Source organism: Octopus bimaculoides, chromosome 14, assembly GCF_046866305.1.
Source record: "Octopus bimaculoides isolate indiv1 chromosome 14, ASM4686630v1, whole genome shotgun sequence".
In the NCBI taxonomy this organism is placed as follows: domain Eukaryota; kingdom Metazoa; phylum Mollusca; class Cephalopoda; order Octopoda; family Octopodidae; genus Octopus; species Octopus bimaculoides.
In genome coordinates, this window is record NC_142941.1 from 37,249,632 (window position 1) to 37,276,125 (window position 26,494).

Genomic DNA, 26,494 nt, shown 5'->3' on the forward strand with positions numbered 1-26,494 from the left:
ACACACACACACACACACACATATGTACTCACACACACACAAATGTATATCATCATCATCATCATCATTTAGTGTCTACTTATCCAGTGTTATATGGGTGAGACAAATTTTGTTGAGGCAGATTTACCTTAGCGGGATACTCTTTCTGTTGCCAACCCTCATCTGTTTCTAAGTAAGGTAATATTTATCCATGGCTGAACATGTTTTCATGTATGATTGGAAATGAATAATGCCATTGAAAAATGGTGGTGTCTAGATTATGAGAGAGAGAGAGAGAGAGAGAGAGAGAGAGAGAGAGAGAGAGACACACACACACACACACACACACACACACACACACACACACACACACACACACACACACACACACACACACACACACACACACACACACACACACACACACAGTATACTTCTTTCAGTTTTCATCAAACAAATCCACTCACAAGTGTTTGGTTGTCCTGACACTATAATACAAGACATGTCAGACAGTGGAATTGAACACAAAACCATGTATTCGAAAAGCAAGCTTGTTAATCACAAAGCCATTGGGCAGAACCCATGGTGTTTGCAGGCCCTCTGAGACTTGTGAGATTGATGCTGTTAGTGCTCTGTTTAAACTGGTGGATGTCAACATTTTTGGAAAAGCACAATTAGGGAGGAGATTACAGATGATGATGTATCGAGGTGCAGTGCTATCAGAGTAGCAATAGAAAATTCAGCATGTGGTAGAAAAGAATTATATGTATGTGTGTGTGTGTGTATGTGTGTGCAATAGAGAGAGAGAGAGAGAGTCTTTGGGGGTTGATTTGTTCAACTAAACCCTTTCAAAGCAGTGCCTCAGCATGGCTCCAGTCCAATGACTGCAACGCGTGAGAAAGATATATATATATATATATATACATATTTGTTTTGCAAGATTTTTTATGTGAAATCGTGTGTTGAAACAGATGTTGTTGTACTTGGGGATGGTCATATTGCCAGTTTAGCCAATAAAAACACACGCACTGTATATTTGGTGTTAATTTTTTTTTTTTTTTTTTTTTTTTCAGCTTTATATTACATTAATCTTAATCTTAATCTTATTTCGGCCAGAGTTCTTTCGTCACACTTCTGTGACCTCATCAGTGGTCCTTTGTTTCCTTCTTTCTTATGTGTGTCTCACCTTGCTAACTATCAGCCATTTTGTATTTTGTATTCCTATTGTATGTGTCTACGCATGCGTGTCCTTCAATGTGTCTGTGTCTTTTGTAAGTGCATGTGTGTATGGGGAGTGTCTGTATCACCTATATTCTCTGTTAATACGTGTTCATTTGTATTAGTTTTTATTTATTTATATGTTCATGTGTGTGTGTGTGTGTTTTTTTATTTTTTTTTTATTTTTAATGTGTTTAATTAAATTTTGTTAACGTATGTAGTATTTAATTCCATTTGTTTATCTATGTATTGTATTATACTTTGTTCCTATTATTGGTTTATGGGTAACATGTTGTCACATGCTGTGGTTTGTTAGTGGCGTATGTTAGTGTTCCATTCTAGTTTCCTATTCAGGCTAGGTTTCCCTTCTATTATGTGTGTAGCTTCAGTAATTTGTCTAAGTGCTGCATCACTGCTATGTGTAGATAAGATTTTAATTTCTATGTTGTTGATTGAGCCTCTATGTTCTTGCTCAGCGTGCTGGTACAGAACTGATGAGTTCTTCCCTTCCTTAAGTTCCCTCCAATGTTCGTTTGCCCGCTCCCCTATACTCCTTGCTGTTTCGCCTACATATGTCGTTGTCTTATTTCTGCATCGTCCCTCTGTACATCTTATACTATAGACCACATTTCTGGTTTTGCAGTTCGTTTGTGGGCTAAATCTACATACGATACAGTTCCTATCAGTGCAGGGGGTTCTACTGAAAGGGTATGTTCTACTGATAAGGGATTTGATAGGGTTGCCTGGCCTTTCAACAACCTTAATTCTTAGCTTAAGTTTGTCTAGGGCCCTTCTAAAGCGGTACGCCAGTTCGCCTCTAGGGGTGGTGTCGACGAACATGACGCTTTGGTACTTGTGGCTATTGTACCATGAGCTTGCCTTCCCTATTTTCTTCTTAGTTCTTTCTATGGTGTTCCATGATTTGCTCCTATAGAGTGGGCAAATCCCATTCCTATCGTTGCGTTTGATTGTTTCAAACTTCTTCATAGCTCCTTTGTAAACCCTGATCCTTTCTTTATGGCGAGAAGTGGTATGCCTTCCCACAGATAAGTCCGGCAGAATGTCAATAGACAGCCTGCCGAACTATATCCAGGCAATGCAACCTCACATCGCCAATACGAAGGTAACAACCTTACAGGCGCATGAGGAAAGAGAAAAAGTCCTCAATGCCCACATGATGATGTGGACAATTGTCCTTAGACCCCAGAAGCGCACAGCCAACAACTTCCAAGCCTGGAACAATGATATCCCGACGCTGTATGGGCTCCGTAAGGACCACAAAGTAACAACTAATCCTGTAGTGGGACCACCAACAAGACCAGTCTGTGGAGCGAATGTCGCTAGTAACTACAGGATCTCCTACTTCCTCTCAATGATCATACGCCCCATAATCCAGATGTCACCTGATGTCTGTGACAGCACGGAAGATCTCCTCAGCAGGATCAACAACTGCAACAACACTTGCAACCTGACAGGGTGTATAGTGGGTAGCATGGATGTGGTATCACTATACCCATCTATCGACGTGGATTTTGCAGTGGAAAAGTGCGTGGAAATGATCAACGAGAGCGAAGTAGAGTTCCAAAAAGTCAACACAGAAGAACTGGGCCTCCTACTTAGATTGACATATGACGATGCATATCTAGATAGATACGACCTTAGAGATTTCTGCCCTAGTAGACGTCTAAGAGGTAGACCACCCACAATTACCTCTATGGCTAGGAAGACCCCTATAGAGAGATGGAGTGGATGGACCAGAGCCATACGGACCCCCACTAATATCCACCAGGTAAAGAAAATGATCGCACATGCACTAGGAGCTAGTATAAAGGTCACCCTAAAAGGCCACACCTTTAAATTTAACAACAAATTATACGCCCAGGACGAGGGGGCAGCCATCGGGGTTAGTATCGCCGGTGATGTGGCCAATCTTTTCATGGTATGGTGGGACAGAAGGCTTAAGGAACGCCTGACACAGAACTCCATACTCGTGAATGTGTACTCTCGATATGTCGATGATATCAACTTAGTGGTAAAGACACCCCCACAAGAGAGTACCCCTGAAATAGAAATAGAAACTAAGACTATGGAGAGCATCCAGCAAATAGCTAACTCCATCCACCAGAGTATTAGAGTTACGATAGACTACCCTACTAAACACCCTAACCATAGATTACCTGTATTAGATACTGAACTCTGGCTAGAAACTAAGAACAATAAAACCAGAATCCTCCATTCACACTATACAAAACCTATGGCCTCCAAGTACCTGACCCACCGGAACTCGGCTATTGCGGACAATGCCAAATTCAACATATTGATGGCAGACCTCGTCAGAGTAATGCGAAATGTCTCCTGCATGTGCGACCCTACAGAATTAAAGAGACATATACAACATTTCGTCCACCGCATGCAGTTCTCGGGTTACAGCCATAAAGAAAGGATCAGGGTTTACAAAGGAGCTATGAAGAAGTTTGAAACAATCAAACGCAACGATAGGAATGGGATTTGCCCACTCTATAGGAGCAAATCATGGAACACCATAGAAAGAACTAAGAAGAAAATAGGGAAGGCAAGCTCATGGTACAATAGCCACAAGTACCAAAGCGTCATGTTCGTCGACACCACCCCTAGAGGCGAACTGGCGTACCGCTTTAGAAGGGCCCTAGACAAACTTAAGCTAAGAATTAAGGTTGTTGAAAGGCCAGGCAACCCTATCAAATCCCTTATCAGTAGAACATACCCTTTCAGTAGAACCCCCTGCACTGATAGGAACTGTATCGTATGTAGATTTAGCCCACAAACGAACTGCAAAACCAGAAATGTGGTCTATAGTATAAGATGTACAGAGGGACGATGCAGAAATAAGACAACGACATATGTAGGCGAAACAGCAAGGAGTATAGGGGAGCGGGCAAACGAACATTGGAGGGAACTTAAGGAAGGGAAGAACTCATCAGTTCTGTACCAGCACGCTGAGCAAGAACATAGAGGCTCAATCAACAACATAGAAATTAAAATCTTATCTACACATAGCAGTGATGCAGCACTTAGACAAATTACTGAAGCTACACACATAATAGAAGGGAAACCTAGCCTGAATAGGAAACTAGAATGGAACACTAACATACGCCACTAACAAACCACAGCATGTGACAACATGTTACCCATAAACCAATAATAGGAACAAAGTATAATACAATACATAGATAAACAAATGGAATTAAATACTACATACGTTAACAAAATTTAATTAAACACATTAAAAATAAAAAAAAAATAAAAAAACACACACACACACACATGAACATATAAATAAATAAAAACTAATACAAATGAACACGTATTAACAGAGAATATAGGTGATACAGACACTCCCCATACACACATGCACTTACAAAAGACACAGACACATTGAAGGACACGCATGCGTAGACACATACAATAGGAATACAAAATACAAAATGGCTGATAGTTAGCAAGGTGAGACACACATAAGAAAGAAGGAAACAAAGGACCACTGATGAGGTCACAGAAGTGTGACGAAAGAACTCTGGCCGAAATAAGATTAAGATTAAGATTAATGTAATATAAAGCTGAAAAAAAAAAAAAAAAAAAAAATTAACACCAAATATACAGTGCGTGTGTTTTTATTGGCTAAACTGGCAATATGACCATCCCCAAGTACAACAACATATATATATATACATATATATATATATACATACATATATATATATATATATATATATATATATATATATATATATATATATAGCTACACACAGGCGCACGCACATGCACACACATTATGACTGTTTATCAATAAGTGTTATTTAGATCTTCAGCAAAGAATATTGACTAAGTATAAATTGCAATAATGTCTTTCCTGTTGTTGTTGTTATTATTACATAAAAAAAAATGTTGTTGGTAAATTCAATAACTTAGATGAGGTATTTATTATTCTCTTTTCACAAGAAAATATTCAAAATAAAGTTATAACACTAGTATTTTAGTTTGATGTTCAGTTTCTGAAATGTCTTCTTTTATTCTTCCCTACAAAAATAATATATCAATTACCAAATGTTGCTTGCTATGACACTATGGTAGAAATAATACATTGGAATAGTTTTCTGTTGTTTTCTCATGGCAAGCATAGAATCAGAAGCTTTTAAGGATATATGAGGGTTGTGATGTTTATGAATTTTCTCCCAAGATCATCTTTTAAAGGGTTAGAAATAGCTTCAATCTGGAGTGGAACAGGTTAAATGGAACTTCACTCACCAGGAGTTTACCAGTATTCTATAGCATTCGTACATTTAATTTTTACTACAATATATTAACTGAGGTAAATTTCTTTTCACAAATATTTTTTTTATTTTGAACTTTTATTTTACTAGTAACTCACAGCCTGTTGAGTTTCTTTAGAGTTTTAAGCATAGTGGTAAATATATAGCAGTTTGTATATACTGAGCTGTGACCTATGGTGGAGACACTTAGACTGCACTTGCTTAGCTCGCCTAAATGTAATTATGTGCTTTAGGAATGTACTACTCACATTTCAAAGTTGTATCAGTAGACGTAATTGATGATGAGTATTTCCATAGATTATAATACCTAGTTTAAATTTGTCTCTTGAGAATAGCTTGTAATGGGCCAGGCTCCATGAGTCTGATTAGTTTGGACATACTGTAGTGCGTGTGTATTGTTAAAAGGAAAGGGCAGAGCTTGTTGATGTATACAGAGACCCCATGACTGGCAGAGGTGAGAGAGGAAGTATCCTCAAACAAGAGACCTAACCCAAATGCTTGCAACAGAGTGGACACAGCAGAAGGCAAACACAGTGTTAGGTTGTGATGTTCAACTGGCTGCCAGATTAAGTAGGTCTTGGTGGGGTTTGAATTCAGAAGGTGAATATCACAAATAAAACACAAGATATCCTCTCTGCTACACAAACAGTTCAACCACTCTGTACCCCTGGAGCAGTACTTCATTTTATCAACCTCAGAAGGATAAAAGGCAAAGTTGACCTTGGCTGGATATGAATTCTGAACATAAGGTGCTAGAATAAATATCATAATGTTTTTCATCTTTTAATGACTCAGCCAATTCACAACCTATATCTGAACAAGCTGGTCTTGTGGAAAGCACTTGGAAATGGCTTGGCTTGAAACATTAAAATTTAAGTTTTCTCATGGTATATGTTTTCTCAAAATTAAACAAACAAATGAAATTAATTAAATTTGAGTCAGTTTTACTAGAAAGAACATGGAACCACTAAAAAGGGACAAAATATGATGAAATAATTTCTGTACCTTCCAAATTTAAACTTCAAAAGACTACTCTGTCCTTGGCAGATGAAAAAACATAAACTGAAAGATTTTGATGGTATTCTATTTCTTTATGCCATTTTACTTTTCTTTTTCGTTTTACTCTTCACTTGATTTCGAATGAAAAAATACCCTGAATATACAACTTACAATTCAGGGATAATCTGTTAGCTTATACTGATAAAAACAATCATGCAGAAGCATGTTTAGAGATACCATTATAGAAGAAAATATGAAATTTTAAATAAATTTTAGATTTAATTAAATAAACATAACATATGGAAGAAAAATTTTCTTTTTTACTTTATCACGTGCTTCACTATCTTACACCAAAAGAATTGGAACAGCTCACTCATATTGCTCTCATGAGAGAAATATAGAAAGTAACAACCAACACAGGAATTTTGAATGCATGACAATGGTCTTGGGATGTTGAAGTAAAAGGCAAATCAACATGATTCTTCAGTAGAATGTACCATATGTGTACATCCAACTCACATTTTACGATGCACAAACACTGACAAAAAAAGGAAAAGAACCAGAAAACAATATTAATTTCTCATACTACTTGAAATGATTATTTTCAAGAAATCTTAATATCAGTTATATATAATTCTCTGTTGGATTTAATAAAAGAAAGCAGTCTCTTGTATTCATTGTAATTTCATAGTAGTTATTATAAGAGAGACAAAAAGAATTTTCTCAAAGTAACATGTAGATAAATGGTCCACATGAGGACTTAGTTGGACATAATATAACTTTTAATTTCTTTATCAAATATTCAACTTAATTTTACTTTTGAGACCCAAGCACTATATTTTTCCAGTTTGATACACAACTTTAAGTGTTCAGTTGAGCAGCTTATTAATTAACCTGTCAGAAAACACCAAAATTAATGACAATTAATTTAAATGGCATCACGTTTTTCTGGGTCGAAAAGACATTTTTTGTATAGTTATATTTGATATGATAAACTGATAAATTTCAGTTTATATTATTCGGTCTTATTTTATCAAAAACAAAATGGAACTACTTTATATATTGCAAAGAATCCGGTTTTATAATCCATCATCTTCATCATTTTTATGTCCACTTGTTCCTTATCAGTATGAATTGGTTCAGACTTTATTGAGACAATATTCTATGGTCAGGTGCCCTTTCTACTACCATTCCAAGTAAGAGTTGACAATGAATCAAATAACTGCTTGACATGTTTTTACAAAAGTTAACATTGACATCACTTAAGTAGTGACATTGTTTTACACTTTAAGCATGTAAACAGAAAAAAGACACACATGCATGCACACACAGCAAATTTCTATTCACTTTATGTTTAACAATTCAAAAACTATTGGTTAGCTGGAGGTTTAGTAGGGGACATTTTCCCACTGTCTCACAGCAGGAATAAATCTAGAACTATATGATCACTAAGTGAATTTCTTAACCACATTTGTATGTTTCTGGGACATTATTTCACCAGCAACTATTGATTGAACAATCAGCACCAATACATTGCTTCAATTCATACTACAGCTTTAATTTGCATCTTCTATAAACTTCTAATTATTTTAAGATATCATGTTATTACATGGGAAGTGCATGTGTGTGTATAAAGTCCTGGCACTTACAAGGCTAACAAAAAACTTGATATTTGTTCAAATCAAAATTCCCATAGAAAGAACAGGACTCACTCTACAATTTAATAAACTACATTAGATAAATACTTGATGTGATGAGTTATTGTTCCACCTAGATACTAGCAGTACCTAGGTGGTCTTGGCTATGTAAGAGTCAAATGTCCTGGTTAGGAACACATCATAGTGCTATTGTCAGGATACAAACTGCTAACTTCTTGACTAGCCATCTGCTATTCTATCCATTTCAATGTCTATGCTTTATGTTAAAAATACTTGTAAAGAATGCTTTTATACGTATATATACATACATACATACTCAAAAGTACCTTGGATTGTAGGGCGACCTGCTGTGCTTGAGGAGACATATTGAGTCAAGTACACTAACATCAAAAAGAAAATCAAATGGAAATTGTAGTTGTGATACCCGTGCTGGCGGCACGTAAAAGGCACCAACTGATCGTGGCTGTTGCCAGTCTCCTCTGGCCCCTGTGCTTGTGGCACGTAAAAAGTACGCACTACACTCACAGAGTGGTTGTCATTAGGAAGGGCATACAGCTGTAGAAACACTGCCAGATCAGACTGGAGCCTGGTGCAGCCTCCTGGCTTCCCAGAACCTGATTGAACCGTCCAACCCATGCTAGCATGGAAAACAGACGTTAAATGATGATGATGATATATTTATGAAAGTAAGACTGATTCATTTTAATCTAGTACATTAGTATTTTTGCCACTTAATCTGCCTTCCACTGTTTATATTTACAAGAATGCAAATCTAAAAATATGAATTAAGGTATTAGTCTTTAATTTTTCACAAAACCATTGTGTGAACCATTTTGAAAGTAAAACTATGTCACACACATTCAGATACATGCATAAACATACATACACATACATTTTCAAATGAACAGTATAAAATACAGAATATTTGTATAGATTTATAGTCTGGCATACTATTTCTTTTCAAAGAACTTTATTTATTTTACATTAAGAAAGATATTTGGTTACAACAATAATGCAAAATAAATGACTGAAGAATTTCTTCAATATAAAATCATGAAACCAGTTTAATCAATAACACATTTAAAAACTAAATAAGAAATATCATATTTTATGCCTGGCTTTACTCTTCATATTTCAGGATGTCAATATTAATAGCAAGGTTAAACTTTTCACTTTTGTGAGATTTATTAATTTATTATTATGTAAAGTATTAATTTTCTGCAAATGAGCAATGAATATATATGCATTTTTAATGAAGAAAATTCAGTTTAAACTACCTAAAATACATTTTGGATTTAAATGTTTTCCTTTGTTTGTTAATATTTTATGAAAGCAAATAATGCATTCATAACAATTAGTGGTATTTCGATTTTAAAGAAAGGGTCACTAAAAAATCACCAATCATACATTTTATTTCTTTCCATAGATTTGTGATATCTTCTGGCTGTTCTATTTTGCATTACATACAAAATACATTCACAAAGATATCTTAAATATATATATATATATATATATATATCAAAGAAAGAATAGGATACTTATAGCACATCAAAGAAATTTGTATTAAAGAATTATATCTGGCATTACTATATTTTCTAAGAAATAAGCTGGATTTTTAAAAAAGATTTTTCATTATCAAGCTTGTTTTTCAGAATGTATCTTTAGATTTCTGTCTTAGATTCACTTCTATTATCATTTCTCTACCTTGCCTTTATCTCACTCTGCAATTTTTGGTCTTCTTTAGTGATATTATTGCATTGTTTTTATTTTTATCTCATGCTGCCTAATTTGGTTTCAAGTTGATGAATTAGCAGAATTATTATTGTGTTTGCTAGAATGCCTTCATTCTCTGCTCTCTGCACTGTAAGTTCAAATCCCACTGAGGTCATCTTTGCCTTTCATCCTTTCAGGATTGTTAAATAAAATATCAGTATTGGGATTGATTTCCCCACCCCACTCCTTCTTTCCCTTTCTCTGTTTCACTTTCTCTCTCTGATTCAGAGCTCCAACCCTGTTTCAGCCTAAGAATTATGAAAAGAATATATGTGTGTGTGTGGGATACTCTGCCAATTACATGTTAATTTCATGAGGAGGAATTCATTTGGCTATATGGCTGAACATTGAAGAATTTACCAGCTTGGTTCTATGAGCTTACTGACAGTGTTTAGCTAATTCTGAATTTTGCGCAATGTAAAATATATGAAGTGTCTCAGACAATGGTATTTATGGTGAAATTGACAAACTGTTATCTAGTATCAGTGTATATTATCTTAGAATAATTTGCATATAGTAGTTGCTGTTTAGTCTCAGGTTAACCTTCATTGAACAGATGAGAAATATTTCTGCTATGACTATTCAATCTTTTTATTATACCTAAGAGATTTATCTAATGTGTCCTGATATTTTAAAGACATTAAGATGGGAATAAGGGGAATTTGCTGGTATTTCAGCTATTTCACATTGTAACAGAATGCAAGAAAAGTAGGTAGGTTAGACACTGCTTTTGCAGTAGTAACGAAGCAGAAAAAAACCTATAGTAGTTCAGTCATTATAGCACTAGGACTAATACCTCATTTGAACTCCAATTGGAAATAACTGAATACGATTATTACAAACACTGAACACAAAGAAACTAACCACAGCTATGGTGGCAAGTCAACATCTAATCTCTGATATTTGTTTGTTGTTTGAGAAAAGTTGTCATTTTTAAAACTTATAATGTAAAAATGGTGCTCATAAAATGGGTATTTTATAGTGTCATGTTACTGTAGTCCTTAGACATAAGTTCTTGTTAACAGACTATCTTGAGTTTGAGTTAATGACTATAGAAAAAAATTAAGATACCAGTAATTCAGTTAATGGAAAATATAATGAAGTAATTTTTATACAAAGTAATGTAAAGCTTTGTAGTTAGTGGGTTAGTGGCAATTGCAGTCTGAATAAAAACAGTAAGAAATGGACTTTAACTGAATTACAATGCTAAGCATAAAGATTGCATTGTTTGAAATAAATGGAGTAGAATAAACTAAAGAGATAAAATACTATTTACTTGGTTAGATCAGAAAAGAAGCAGAATGACAGCATCTCACACTGTTTTAGATCACTGAATTCTTCTAGACATTTGAACTTTGTTGTAACCAGAGATTCATAGGTCATAATCTAAGACAGTTGTTTGACTTAAGGCAAGATGTGGTAATCAAATGATATAGTTCAAGGAGTTTGATAAATGATCAGAGAGGCTAGAAATGACAAAAGATCTTGGTCTTTATAATCTTCCTTATAGAATCTATAAAGATAAAGATAACAGCTAAACTTTACAATGAGGACTGGATTCATATTAATTTGATTGGTACAAGAATGACCACATTGTTGCATAAAGATGTGAGGAATGGGCATGCAATTTTAGTCTGTTAACAAAACTGTGGAAAATGTTTGTGCAAAATGTGTCTTTGGTGCATTCTTTGAATGGATGGTAGTCTTCTTGTTTGAATATCAATGAAGAGGTTTCATCTAATTTATCAAGTTGCTATTATATCTGCAGAACAGACTTAGATTTTCATTATAAATCTTCTAAAAGAAAAGGAGACTGGTTTTGTAATTTGATCATTCCTTCTTTTTAATCTGGTGTGTCTGATATTTAGTATGGTAGGATATTTAAGGTGTTAATGTCTGTTTGAAATAGAAGTTGAGTGGCAACAGTGAGTCACTTCATAAAATGTCTCTCCCTACTTGTATGTATTATAACATAAGTTAGCAACTAGCACAGTATATGGCTTGCATACCACATGTGGTTAACTGGCAATCACTATGCAGCTTATAATCAATTTGGAAATTATATTCTTGTATTTTTCTTTCTTTATTTTTTTTTAACTACTTATATTATAAACACATAACAGGGAAAATATAGTATCAAAACTAAAAATCCAACCACTCCTCCTTGTCCTCTAGTCATAATTCATAATTAATAGAAATATTCTAAACATTCATATATTTTGAGAACTTACTGAAGCCTGCAGCATTTTTATTAAAACAGTATGGTCCTTGTTGCTTTCTAAACTGTGCAGGCTTGTTGTAATGTCATTTCTTCAATATATCATCATCATCGTCATCATTAATGATAATAATTATAATGATACAAGTAACACCTTCTAATCTTGAATTTCTGGCCTTGTGCCAGCAATTTAAGATGAAGGAGCCAGTCAATTTCATTGACCCCAGTACTTGACTGGTACATCTGTTATTGATCATGGAAAGATGAAAAACAAAGTTGATCTCAGTGGAATTTTAACCCAGAACATAAAATATCCAGAGGAAATGTCACTAAGCCTTTCTGTCTGATGCAGTAATGATCTGCTAGTATGCTGTCTTCTTCTTCTTAATAATAATAATAATAATAATAATAATAATAATACATTTTTCATTTCTCATCAATGTTGGAAACTTGCTTGTTGGTCCACATAGTCCCTGCATTGCTTAGTTTGAAGTTGAATTACAAAATTTGTTGCATACAATTTTTGTTTTTCATCAACATTGGATGGCTTGCTGACTCTCCATCTCACTTCAGAATAGTGCTACATATTTAAATATTCATATATTGTTTTGTTTTTTTTTATGTTTTCACTTGGCCCTATGGTTGCAATTTGGACTAACGGTATTGTATGCAGGAATCTAAGGACTAGGTTAAATTGTTTGTTTACTTCTTTTGTATGTAGAATAACATTTTCAGATGATAAGTTGTTTCTACTTTCTTCTACTTATATTTCCAACATTGAAAACTTGCTTGTGTTTTGGCGATGCACCCACCCAATCCTGACCCTGCCACTTGTATCAGGAATCTTGCTTTAATAATAATAATAATAATAATAATAATAATTACAAATTTTGGCACAAGGCCAGCGAAATTTGAACTCAGATCATAAAGACAGATGAAATACTGTTAAGCATTTTGCCTGGCCATTTTTTGGGGAGGAGATGAGTCAATTACATCAACTCCAGTGTTCAACTGGTACTTGTTTTATTAACCTTGAAAAGATGAAAGGCAAAATTGGCCTCAACAGAATTTGAACCCAGAATGTAAAGATGGATTAAATATCACTAAGCATTTTGCCCAGTGTGCTTATAATTTTGCCAGCTCACTACCTTAATAATAATGATGATGAGGATGCTGATGATAATGATGGAAAATTTTTTAATGATGTGGAATTAGGCAGATGTTCACAAATAAGTATGGATGCATTGTGTGTCCTATTCTCTACTTTGCTGTTCTAAGTTCTATTCAAGCGGAAGTCAGTCTCAGTGTATAGATATGAGGTGGCCAAGTGAAAAAGATGTTAATGCCGTCATACACAATATAGTTAAGAAAAGAAATCATTAAAAAATTACTGATAAACAATAATTATATTGTAAAGGGAAGAAAATATTAACTCAGTGATTAATTCCAATTTAATCTTATTTTAGCAAGTTTGAGCAACAATTCCTGGTATGTTATGCCCTTGGCCTTATTAAACTTCATTAGGAAAGCACAGACTTTTCAGTACTTGTCAGATTAACGATTACAGAATTACTACATCGATATACAATAACCTACATGAGTAGATGTCAAAAATTATTGTAATAACTCAAGGAAATCACCTAGTGACACTTTTGCATGAAAACTAACAGTCAAGTTAGTGCCATCATAACTTAGTAATATATACATATAGGTAGTATAGCTGAATAAAGTATTGAATTAATTTCTAACACCATGAGACCAAATTTACTACATGCATTTTGTTGTGATTTGGGGGAAGGATGTTATTCTATAATGTGTCAGTTTAAATCTCCGCTGGAAATAAGCATCAGATCATCTGAGAATGTTACTTTTGATTGACTAGGCTCCTATCCACGGGATAGATGTATATCTCATATCACATTTTTATGCCATGAAACTGCTATAACTGGCACAACTAGCATTGTCTCTTAAAAGCTTTTTGGAGCCTAAGAGTTGTTGTTCCCCCTCATCCTTTGCCTTGGTGGTAAATAAAAGAAATCATCATCATCATCATCATCATCATTATTATTATTATTATTATTATTATTATTATTGTTGTATGTCAATTTTACATCAGTACTGAGTTATATTTAATTAACTATATTCTTTTTAGGGAAGCAGAGAGACTAAGCTGGCTGAACTGCTATTGCTGACCAAATAGTCTACTGTTAAAATCCCATCAATGATACTGCATCATTTCCAGTACATTTAACCCTCTTGTAAAGCATTATAGCTTGGCTCTAATTGCAGTACTTGTTCTATTTCATTGGCAACCTTACACTAGCTTACACTATTGACTTAAAATCCTTTCTTGGTGTCATGTAGAAAAGAATGACATCAATCTAGTTGATTTGCTCTAAATTCACTACATGAATATCATAAATCCACATTTAGCATTAATTTATTTCTTTTATGATCCCAAGCATTCCTACCAGGATCATCCTATCTTTTCTATTTTGTCAGGCATTGTATATCAAAATATATTATCCAGTTCAAGCCTTGCTTGGTTCAACTTTGCCTTTCAGTTAATAATATTAATATTAAGCCTGAAATAGGTTCACTTCACACATCTCTGCTCCGCTTCCCCTTCAAATGTATGCATGGAGAAATTTAAGAAATCAATATCCATGTTTGTAAAATATATGTCTCAGATAAAATTTTCAAACAATCTTCCTTCTATAATTTATTATCATAGCAAAGAGACACAGCACAAATTCTGAATGCTAGCACAAAATAAGAGCAGTTGTTAATGTAAAAAAAAAAAAAAGTAATAACATAAAAATAAAGCAAAAAAAAAAAAATTTCTTTCTCACCAAATTATTTTGAGAATCAATCTAGTAAAGGAAAACAGTGTATCTAGCTTTGTCTCATAAAATATTTAGGGTTTCCACACTGCTGCTACATGAATGCTCGGATGCATGCACACTAACTCACATACACATTTAATTAGTTAATGAGCTAGAAGATTTCAATGAGTGTATATTTATATTTCATTAGAATATGTATAAACAAACAGTAATAAAGAGAAAGGAAACCTGGTGAGAATTGAACCCACACCCCACTAGTAAATTCTCTAAGTATAATTCCATTACACTGCTAACTATACACAATTTCTCTGCCTGATTATAAATTTACATAATATAATACATATTGTGTAAACACATAATGTTGGTCATTTTAGTTGAGTGAAGTGGTTATTTATTAACAAGTGTTCTCTATTTCTGTTTGTTTATGCATGTTCACATTTAATGTATGTATGTATGTGTGTATGTGTGTGTGTGTGTGTGTGTACATTGTACTCTTTGCAGAACCATTGCTCATTAATAGATTAATTGCTTGATTGGTATATCGTAGTGTATGAGATATATTAATTTCCCAAATATCTCAGCAAATTTGTCATGCAACTTCACTCTGAATTGGATATTGCAAATTTGTGCAAGGAAACAAGTTTAGAATCTGACTAGGATATTTCTGTTCATGCTATGACAAAAGAATGACACAACTTCAAAATGTATAAACTTATAGAATTGTGATTCACTGACGCAAAAAAAAAAGAAAAAAATTATTACTAGTAAATTCAGCTGTTGTTACTTAATCCGACACCAATCTCATACAATTTAACATCACTATATAGCACCTTCAGTGTTATTAGCTGAGTCCACTCTGTTGCAGACATTTGACCAGTCTATATTCCAGTGATGCCTTCCTTCCTCCCCACTATGAACCTTAGAGACCTTATAAGGTTTCATAAGCTTTGCTTTCTCTCCAGACTAAAAGATTAAAAAAAAAATACAAGCTCTCCTATTAAGTATAGCTGTGTAGTTAAGTTTGCTTTGCAACCACACGGCTTTGGGTTTGAGCTTACTGTGCAGCAAGTGTTTTCTTCTATAGCCTTGGATTGAATAGCCTTCTGATTGAAATTTGCTAGAGCAAAACTGTGCAGAAGCTTGTCAACATCATCATCATCATTATCATTTAATATCCGTTTTCCATGCTGGCATGGGTTGGACCACTTGACATGAACTGGATAGGCTAGGAGGTCACACCAGGTTCCATAGTCTATTTTGGACTGGTTTTTATAGCTAGATGTCCTTCCTAATGCCAGCCATTCCACAGAGTGTACTGAGTGCTTTTTACGTGGAACCATCACCAGTGCTTTTTATGCGACACCAGCTCACTTGCCAATGCTTTTTATGTGGTACCTTGGTTTTAGGATTTCTGGTCTGTTAACTCCACAAGATTCAGTGCTTTGACAGCTGCTGACCCTTATGGATCTCAGAATGCTGAACCTTATGAAGGAGACAACAGAGAACCGAGATATATGGCACATTGGTGTACTTGAGAAGAGCTGCCCACCAGAACAGAATGGAGAACCTAAAACCAAGGTGTCATGTAAAAAGCATACTTGTAGGTGCTAGTGCCATGTAAAAAGCACTGGTGCTCATGCCACCTAAAAAGCAGAGAGAGAGAGAGAGAGAGAGAGAGATTGCCAATAAATTGGTGCATTGAACAAAAATACTTCTTGGTATTTATTCTGCTCAAGTTGCATAATCACTCCCTTGATATCACTCTTACCATCATAAATAATGCTACCATCCTCCAAATGTTTGCTGTACGATAAAAATAAAGATATAGTATGTTTTTCCCTATCTGAGAATCATGTTATGCATGGTATTATGCAGTTGTTACTTGTATGGAATGCAATGTAATAGTAGAGATATGTTGCATTCTCTGCACTATTCCCTCAATTTTCTTAGTATTTTTGTTGTAGTTGAACCCCAAGACTCTCTTGATTGAGTTGGCCTATGATAAATGGCATTCCAACCATGACCATTCAATTTTATTTTCATGCATAGTATATCTGGAATTGTATTGACCATTAAGTTCTGTCTTGTTTAAGATGGTTGAAGGAGATTTAGCTGTCATTTCTGATATTTCAAGCAGCCACTTAGAGGTCTTTCTCACGGTAGTCCCAAACAGAAGTATCATGTTGGTGGTATACCATGGGTATTAACCAAAGTATATATATTTCTGAAAAGACTAAGTTGGTATAAGTTATATTGAGTGTAGGGTAGAAATAAGTAATTTATAGAGTGTAGGTAGAGAACTAATTAATATCTTTGTTAAAACAGTTAAAAAGTTTGATAGGTCTAAAAGAAAATTACCCTTTCTAAAAATGCTTGTTAGTCATTTATTCCTTGTATTCAATACAGTGAATATGCAGATCTGTCATTTTGTATCTTAAACATTTCACATGCAATACATCTCTCTATTACATTATCATGTATGAACTGGACACTATAGAACATTGCAGACTCTTTTGTACTGCAGAGTATAAGGTAAAATCACTAGCACTAGTGCCACAACAATGCACTCAATACACTCTGTAAAGTGGTTGTGAACGAATGGACACAATGTAGGTTTGAGAGGATTTTTAGTTTTGTCTCTTTTGAGGATATGACAACCCTTCTAGCGCTGGTGCTACAATTAAATAGACCCAGTACACTCTGTAAAAGCAGCTGATGATAGAAAAAGCATTCAATGAGAACCTGCAGAATGAGGAGCTCTGTCTGGTTTAAAAGTACTCAAGAAACATATATGTAATGTAGTGGTGTTGCAAAATTTGACTTGTGCATATTAATTTCCATTATGTTCTTTATATTGTATCAAAATTTCATGCATTTATTTGTAAAGCTGAGGAAGTTATTAAAAATTGAAAAACCATCAGTGACTTTTGGGACACCCTGTACATCTGCTATAACACTTAATATGAAAAAGCTCATGAGTATGTGGACCAATGATCAGACTGGACATAATATAACAATAAATATGATAATCATTTAAGTCAAAGCTAAAAGTTTGCATGAAGATTTGCTGAAAGAAGATGCAACTTATGTGAAATATTTTCTGGCCCCTTAAAAGCTGGTTTGAAAACCTTAAGAATTGCTTTAATCTCTGCAACATTGAAAATGACTGATGAAGCTATTAGTGTCAGTTCAGAGAGTGCAACTTAATGTACTGAAGGGAGTGAAAAAAAGAAAAAAAGTTTGCTGAAGGAGGCTGCACATCAGAACAGTGTTGATGAAACCCAGCACTCTGGAAGCATATGCCTGATGGGACTTTTATTTCTGATGAAGAAAAATTAAAATTAGTCTTTAATGCTTCCAAAAATTGTCTGAGGGTTCTTGTGAATAAAAGTGATGTCGGTGATATGAAGTTAAAGATCCTATTTGTGTTTCACTCTGAAAATCTAAATTCTAGCTTTGACTTATATGACCATGATGTTTATTGGTACATTATTTTCAAGGTTTATGATTTGGCATTCAAATAAGAAGGCTTAGATGATTAGGAATTTTTCCAGTACTGATTTACAAACATCTTTAGCTTGCAACAGAGGAACAGTGCCAGGCATTATACTTTCAACAAAGTCCTGCTCTTTCTGAACAATGCTTCAAGCCATTTAGTGAATTTAAGTGACCTTTTTGATAATATGAGAGTAGAATAATTGCCCAAGAACACAACTTGTGTGATAGGCCTATTATCTAAGAAGAACTCATAAAAATATTGGATGGTAAGTATAAAGTAACTGTTTTAGACATGAAGAAAATTTTGCATTAAGGACACTGTGGATTAGCCAAGTCATAGGATGAAGTGAAACCCTTAGTTATGAATACTGTTTGAAAAAAATCAACACATAGCCAGATTGTATCTATGAATATTATGTGCTTTCAACTCACAAGTCCAGTAAGAAACTGTGTTATTGGCAAATGATGTAGATTTTGAAGAAGTCATAGATGATGTAGTTCAGTTTCTACAGTCTGTTACAGAAGCTTTATAAAATGAGAACTGATGCTTTTAGATCAAGTGCAACCTTAAGACAAAAAGAGGAAATGGAAATTTCATTCACTCCACTTCAGTTGACTGCAAAGTATACACCTAAAAATGTTGGCACTTGATAGGAAGATCTTCAAGTCTTTGCTGATAATGATTCTGATCATGAACATAAATAAAAATTGCAAAAGGAATTCATAATGAGCTCAGTTCCTATACTGAGCTGTACAAAGAGATGATGCATCATAAATGTCAAACAGTTTTGGATAAGTTCATCCCTGGAGCAGATGCCGATAATGATATATAGGGCAGGAGATAGTGCCCGCTTCCTCTCAGTAACTCCTATCACACTACTTCCCACCACACAGAAGCCAAAACCTTTTGCTGTGAGTATGTTCACTACTATGATATTTCAGTATTCTTATTCCCCAATGAATTTCTCTTCAAATGCTTTTGTTTCCCTACTATACTGTGTGTTTAAATCTGTTATTTTCATCAATTAAAGTGTTTTTCTCCCCAGCCCCTAAAAACATACCATCAGAACATATCTTAATTTATAGCATGGAAGTCAATGGCAAAATACATTTCATATCAGGGAATTCTGTTATTACAGCTTCTACAATATGGTGGATGCCTGTATTTCTAACCACACTCTTATGTAGAAAGCTACTTACTTCTCTTCAGTGACATTTTACACAAAAGTGGTGACATATCTGTGTGGCTATGAAATTTGGTCCACAACTAGATGGTTTTTTTTTTTTTGGTCCCACTGTAAAGCACTAGGTTTCATCTACGGTTGCTGTGAGTTAACCAGTACTTTGTGAATGTAATTTTGTGGAAATTTGGTTGACAGAAACTGTAAACAAGCTTCTTCTTCTTGCTGTGTGTGTGTGTGTGTGTGTGTGTGTGTGTGTGTGTGTGTGTGTGTGTGTGCATGCGTGCGCGTGTATGTATAATAATCTTAGGGAAATAAATCTGTATCAGGATAATAAATATGGGTGTTGAATTTCCATGACATTTTACTACCTGCTACTGCTGCTATAAATTCCCTTTTAAAGTACTTTATATAATGCCTATAGACATTAGTGGAATGCTTGGTAAATTAAAACCTAATTTAAACTGAGGTTGTTTGTCTTTATGCAGCATAGAGCACCACCCAAAATAACCAGTAACTTTCATTTGGAACTGCTAATGAATTCTATTTCACCAGTTAATTTCAAGATTATTTGTGAGTGTACTATCTACAATGATTCCATAACTGCTTTTCATTCTAGTGAATTTTTAGCATAACTTGCTGTTTGAAATCAGTGGACAATAGAATCTGTTGATAAATATGTAAGATCTGACATATACAGAGACAAATATATTTGGCAATTCATTTATAATTGGAATCTCTTCTGCTCATATAAAACTAAAGTAAAGGAAAACCAAAACTCCAATGTTGGCTTCAGCCATAAATCAAACTCATGCATTGGAAATATTTATGAAGATCCTGAGGTCTATGACTCTGTTCTTCAAGCGGAAAGTTGTACAATAGGCTTTGCTGAAGCAGATAGAAAAAATTTGAATTTGAAAAGATATCAAAGCTCAACCATGGTTTTTTGTACAACTGTACCTTAGCAGGACATCAAAGGTGTTATTTCTCTAGAAAATTTCTGCAGTTTCATCACAGCAAATATCTAACCTGTGATACTATTTGTTTCAAGTATAAGAAAAAGGAACACTTTCCAAATAGTTGTAGGTCTTTAAATAAACCCATGATTGCTTCTGTTCTGTCTGAAACACTTGCCTACATCAAAAGATTATATCATTGGCTTAACTATTCATGGAATTTCTCTAAAAGGACTCTTAACAAAGGCTGTTTTGAAATTTTCATCTCTGAATTATATGTGTATTAACTTTGCTAGCAAATGAATACAAGAATTTCATTTAATTTCATCCTGCTAATCAAGAAATATTGTGAATTAGAACTAAAAGGAGAAATCTGCCTATAGGATACATATATATATATATATATATAGATTCAGGTGAATATGGTACTTAAGTTTAGGCACCAGAATTAAGTATGGTATTATTCATACAGTTTCAAAATAAGATTGTAATTCTGTAAGTTTACATCATCTGATGCTGAAATTATTCTATCAGATGTGAATAGAATGCATAGAGAAGACATTGTCAAGCCAAGTGACTCTGAGTGACCACAAATACATTTTATTAATGATATCAGCTAAAAAGGTGGTGAGCTGGCAGAATTGTTAGCATGCCAGGCAAAATGCTTTGTAACACCTTTCCCCAAAATTTCAGGTCTTGTGCCTGTCATAGAAAGTATTAATTATAACAGCAAAAGAAAGCTAGCAGTTGATTAATCTAATGCTTTTTATAAATTCATCTACTTACCTGTCCAAATTAGATGACCATATTAACAAAATAACTTATTACTAGATATATGATATTATTGACATCTGTGGTGTATACCACTATATTGCATTGAATTCTGATGCTCAAGTATTTATTGCTTTCAAGGCAGACAGTCAGTTCTTTCCATTATTTTTTCCTCCTTAACCATCTTAGTTTCAACCTTAAAAAATGGTGTTGCAGTCTTACAGATGGCATTGCATGTTTCCAATAAATGATAAACAATCTTATTTCTGACACAAGTTAGGAGACATGTGTAACTAAGTTAAATGACATCACCATATGTTGTAAGATCAAAGAGGAACACATCAAAAAATCTAAATTCTTAAGATGTTTGTATATTTAATACGAAGCTGAAAATAAATTTTCAAGTTAATCTGTCTGTATTCTAGATTATCAAATTGATTAGAATGAATTGCATCTTGATCTCTTAATGTTTTACTCTATTTTAAAAAAATGCTTATGCCTACTAATAAACAATTTTTATCTTGTATTATACATCTGTTCACTTATTTTCCATAAGTCCCTTGCTTCACCGAAAGATAAGACCTTAATCAATATTCAGTTTCTCAAAGGAGACTGTATGACCCTCTATGACTTAAAGGCTGCTGTTATAGAGTCTGTCAAGATTAAAGCTGATGAACATGTCATTTACCATTAAAATGGATATTTCTGAGACTACTATCAGAGATACTCTTAATGAAAATAATATGCCTGTATAATGCATTTCTAAGATAGTAAATTCTGCTGAGAAAAATCATTGCACATTTGAAAAAAAACAAGCAAGCAAAAATAAGTGGCACAAGTCTTTCTGTTATGCAAATGATTAACCCCAGTGATTGATCAGATGTCATTGTTTATAAGACATGAAACACAAAATTAAAATTAAAATAAGAAGATATACTTGAAATTAGAACTCCTACCATTCTATTACAAAATTTTACATCCTCATGTATTTCTTAATACTGCAGCAGATGTACTATCATGAGACTTTTGAAATATTGCTCTGCAGGGTAACGTCTTAGAACTACAAATTTTTCTGCTGTCCTGGTTGGTGTTACACTGTTGTTGCATTTTGGGTATGAAAGTTAAAGCTACAATACTATCATCTGGACCAATATCAGTTCATGTGATCCATGCATCCCTTTGACAACTGAAGTGTCGACTTTAGGTGTTTGTTATCTTAACTTTCAAGTTATTTCTGACATAAGCTAAGAGAGATATATAACTAGGTAACTGACATCACCCTCAGGTAGTGAGATAAAAGTAACATAACAAAAAAATTATCTAAATTCTCAAGTTGCAGATTATTAGCAATAAATCATCCCATTTTTTTTTTTTTTTTTTGCTTCCCTGTCATGAAATTTATTCATCAACTGTCATTTCTTGCTTGATCATGTGTATTTTTTAAATTTCTAATTTTGACTTATCTAGACATGTTCACTTACATAAAAAAACTTCTAAACTGAAATCTTTCTTACTTGATAAGTGTGTCTCATTTTGTCACTTAACACCATTCTACCCTACAAGAAATGGGCAACATTTGTATTATACTGGTAACATTTAGAAAATCATGACATTAGTTCTCCAGTCTAAAAATATCTCTGTACCATATGTGTATGGGTTTTATTGAATGCCTTACATTCATTGTGATCCTTATGTTCATCATCAAATTCAACATTTCATGAATGCCTTTTGATTTCCCCAGAAATATGGCATACCAATCTAACATTTGTCATCAAGAAAGATTCTGTACAGGAAATCGAATTGAAATAAGAACTAAAGTTCAAGAGGTTGAACTCATTATCGTCATCATCATCTTTACTTTATGTTTGCTTTTCTGGAATCAAAGCTTGCATTTGTTTCCCTTAGATTGAGAAGGAATTGTAGCAATTGGATATTTAAACCCACCAGGAGACACCTTAGATTAGGCTGAAATTAGGAACAGGTGTATTCCTACTGAAAGTATCAATACTCATGTAACTCACCTTTACTCTTGTTAAAACACCTACACAGCAATCTGTCGAATACTACAATCTAATGAACCAGCTATGAGTTTTGTGTTCTATTATTCTACTTGACAAATATAACAACACTGAAAAATGTTATATCCAAAATATGTTGCATTGAAATATTGAACTATTGCTTTAGTAATATTATAAGCATGTTTTTCAGGGATGGGGTGAAATAATATAATAATTTTATTAAAAAACGCTACATGATAATAACAATAGAAATGGTTATCGAAACTCTATGAGATTCTGCAATTACTTCGAGATCCTGCCGTTAAATTAAATGCTGTCAAGCAAGAAATGGTAGTTGATGGATAAATGTCACAAGTTAAAAAAGCAGAAAACAAGAAGATTCATTGACAAAAGTCAACATTTATTATTGATACTGTTATACCTAGAGATCTGTAAGTAAATGTCATGGAAGTATTTGTAAATTGAAACCTAATGTAAATTGACATTGTTTTAGGTTATTCACACTTCAGTGTGTATATATATGTATGTCTGCATTTTATCTTGTTTATATTGTGTCTCTTTATATCCCATAACATAGAAGTTAGGTAAGTACTGATGATAAATATATATGGAATATATATGTTTGATTAAACCTTTGAAGGTGTTGCTCTTGCATTGTTACAGTCAATGACTGAAACAAGTAAAAGTATGCATCGACCATATGCAATGTAAGAGATAACTTCATCAGACATGGAGTAATTTTATGGATAGAAATCATACAAACATCCCACAAGGAGAACATGACAACCTTATCTCATTCAGCAGCATTAGATGCTATTATGGAAACATAACAGCATGTGACATCGCTGCTTATGAACAATATGCAACTAAAACCTTCGAATTTTTTTCAAATGCTAAATTCCAGAAGCTTTGATCTTTCATGATGGAAACACGTAACATTTGCATTACCAAATCCAAAATGTTTTTTCAGAGTCAGAAAATAATGTTTTCTAAACAACTGTGTACTTTCTTTCTTCATAACATAACCGTAATTCTCATGAGAGTAATCTTCACATATCTGTGAAGATTAAATGATTCAGGTCTTAGATAAGTGATTCATGTCCAAGCCACTGCACTGTGTGTATCCAAAATCCTTAACCAGCAGTTCACTAAGATGATGATAAATACCAAAAGAGGGAGGGAGTCATTATCCTAAACTATATGAAGCATTATAAAAGTTACAAGTGTGTTTTTTTTTCATACTACAATGTCAGAGAGGCAAATGCAGTACCCATGACCATACTTCATCTAAGAAGGAAGTGCAGTACCCATGACCATTTTCTATTTTTTCAGAACCTTTGAGAAAGGTGAGAGAAAAGGAGAAAGTTTCTGGCCCAAATTCTTGAAACAAAGAGAATGCCACTGAAGGCAACCAAGAACTAGACAGTGGTGTTAAAGAAGCAATTGATTAAGCTTACGATCCAAGGCTTCAAATGCCAAATATTTGGAATGAATAGCAGTGAGGTGCTACATATGGAGACATGAAGGCAGACTGACTAAGAGTTGAATATATATAATATTGGCAGCAAATTTTGGCACAAGGCCAGCAATTTAAGGGGAAGTGGGTACATTGATTATATCAATCCTAGTGTTCAACTGATACTTATTTTATCAATTCTGAAAGGATGAAAGGCAATGTCAATCTTGACGGAATTTGAACTCAGAAATATAATGATTGACGATATGCCACTGAGCATTTTGTCCACTGTGCTAACGATTCTGCCAGTTTGCCGCCTTGAATTTATGTAATATTGAGGGATGAAAGATAATGGAACAAAGAAAGCTTAAGGTAGTGACAGATAAAAAGAAATATAAACATGTGTGAAATGGAGCAGAAAATTGTATGTGACTGTATAAGAGAGAAGAAAGTTGTGTAAAGAAAACAAGAGGGAAAATGCATCTTTGTGTGTGTGTGAACATGTGCTGGTTTGTGAGAGAAGTCAGAAGAGGTAATGGGTGGGGGTCGAAAAATGCTTTGCTTTAGTGAATGTTATAGTGCATACTGTTGTAGCTCCTTGATGAAGTCTAATCGAGCATACACTTCTATAATTAAATATATTCTGGCTGTGACCATCCTTTCATTTTAAGGATCTCTAGAACTTTCGTTAGCTAATATATGGTGCTCTCCACTTTTCTTGGATAAGATGTCATTTTGAAGGAAGATTTGATAGCTATTTGTAGATTTAAACCAAGTCGGGTGACCGTCGAGATGCTCCACCCTTCTAACTCGTGTGAATGCTTGTAGGATGGATTAATAGTGCAAAAGGAAGGTGGGGAGAGAGATACGGGAGAAAGAGGGATAGGGGAAAAGGAAATATGAATATAAAACGTAACAGTTTTAAAGTTGTACTTACCTGGAGTGATTTGATTGTTTTTGGTCACTTTATATTATTTATCGGTCATTTAAGTATTTACGACGGATATTTAATAAATATCTCCCATTTAATTATCGCAGAGGAAAAAATTATCATTGTTCAGCGTTAAAGGGGCATAACTGCAACGTCACTTCGCAAAAATCTTTGCATTTCAGATCATATTCTTTTCAATTGATCTGCAATAAAAGAAAGAGAAACAAAAGTTACTAAAGATATAATTCCAATGACCGATTTCAGTTATCCAGAGCTGGAAATTATTTACAGTGAAAGGATTTACGGCATCTACCATTCCAAAGAAATTTTGATTTATTCAACATAGAATGAAGATCGGACTTTAAAATAGTATGTATTAAAAAGTTAGGCAAATAATGCAGTAGATGTTGTGTGTATGTGTCTATGTTCATTTTTCAAACGTAAAATTAAAATTGTGGCTTTCACTTTGGCTCGTAATAAAAGCTTTCAGTTCTCGAAACTTTTGTTTTTGTTTGCTAAATGTCATTCTATAACTCTATTGTTGTGATGAAAATTACTTCTGTGTGTATTTATGCATGTATATATTTGTGTGCGTGTACATGTATGTACGTATTTATATGCGTATGACAAACAAAAAAATTATATCTAATTCTTATTAAATTTGGAAAAATCCGAAAAAAAA

General features: G+C 33.9%; 1 protein-coding gene and 1 long non-coding RNA gene across 10 annotated transcripts in view; one reads left to right on the top strand and one right to left on the bottom strand.

The window, feature by feature from the left end:
• Positions 1–25,953, bottom strand: part of LOC106871760 (protocadherin beta-15) — a 233,758-nt gene extending 207,805 nt beyond the window's left edge. For both annotated transcript variants that reach the window (XM_089363267.1, XM_089363266.1), the window contains exon 1: positions 25,819–25,953. The gene's annotated coding sequence lies outside the window, so the exon portion shown is untranslated. The remainder of the gene's footprint in view (positions 1–25,818) is intronic.
• The window catches only part of LOC149132688 (uncharacterized), a 962,641-nt gene that overhangs the window by 283,687 nt on the left and 652,460 nt on the right, over positions 1–26,494 (top strand). The window lies entirely within an intron of this gene.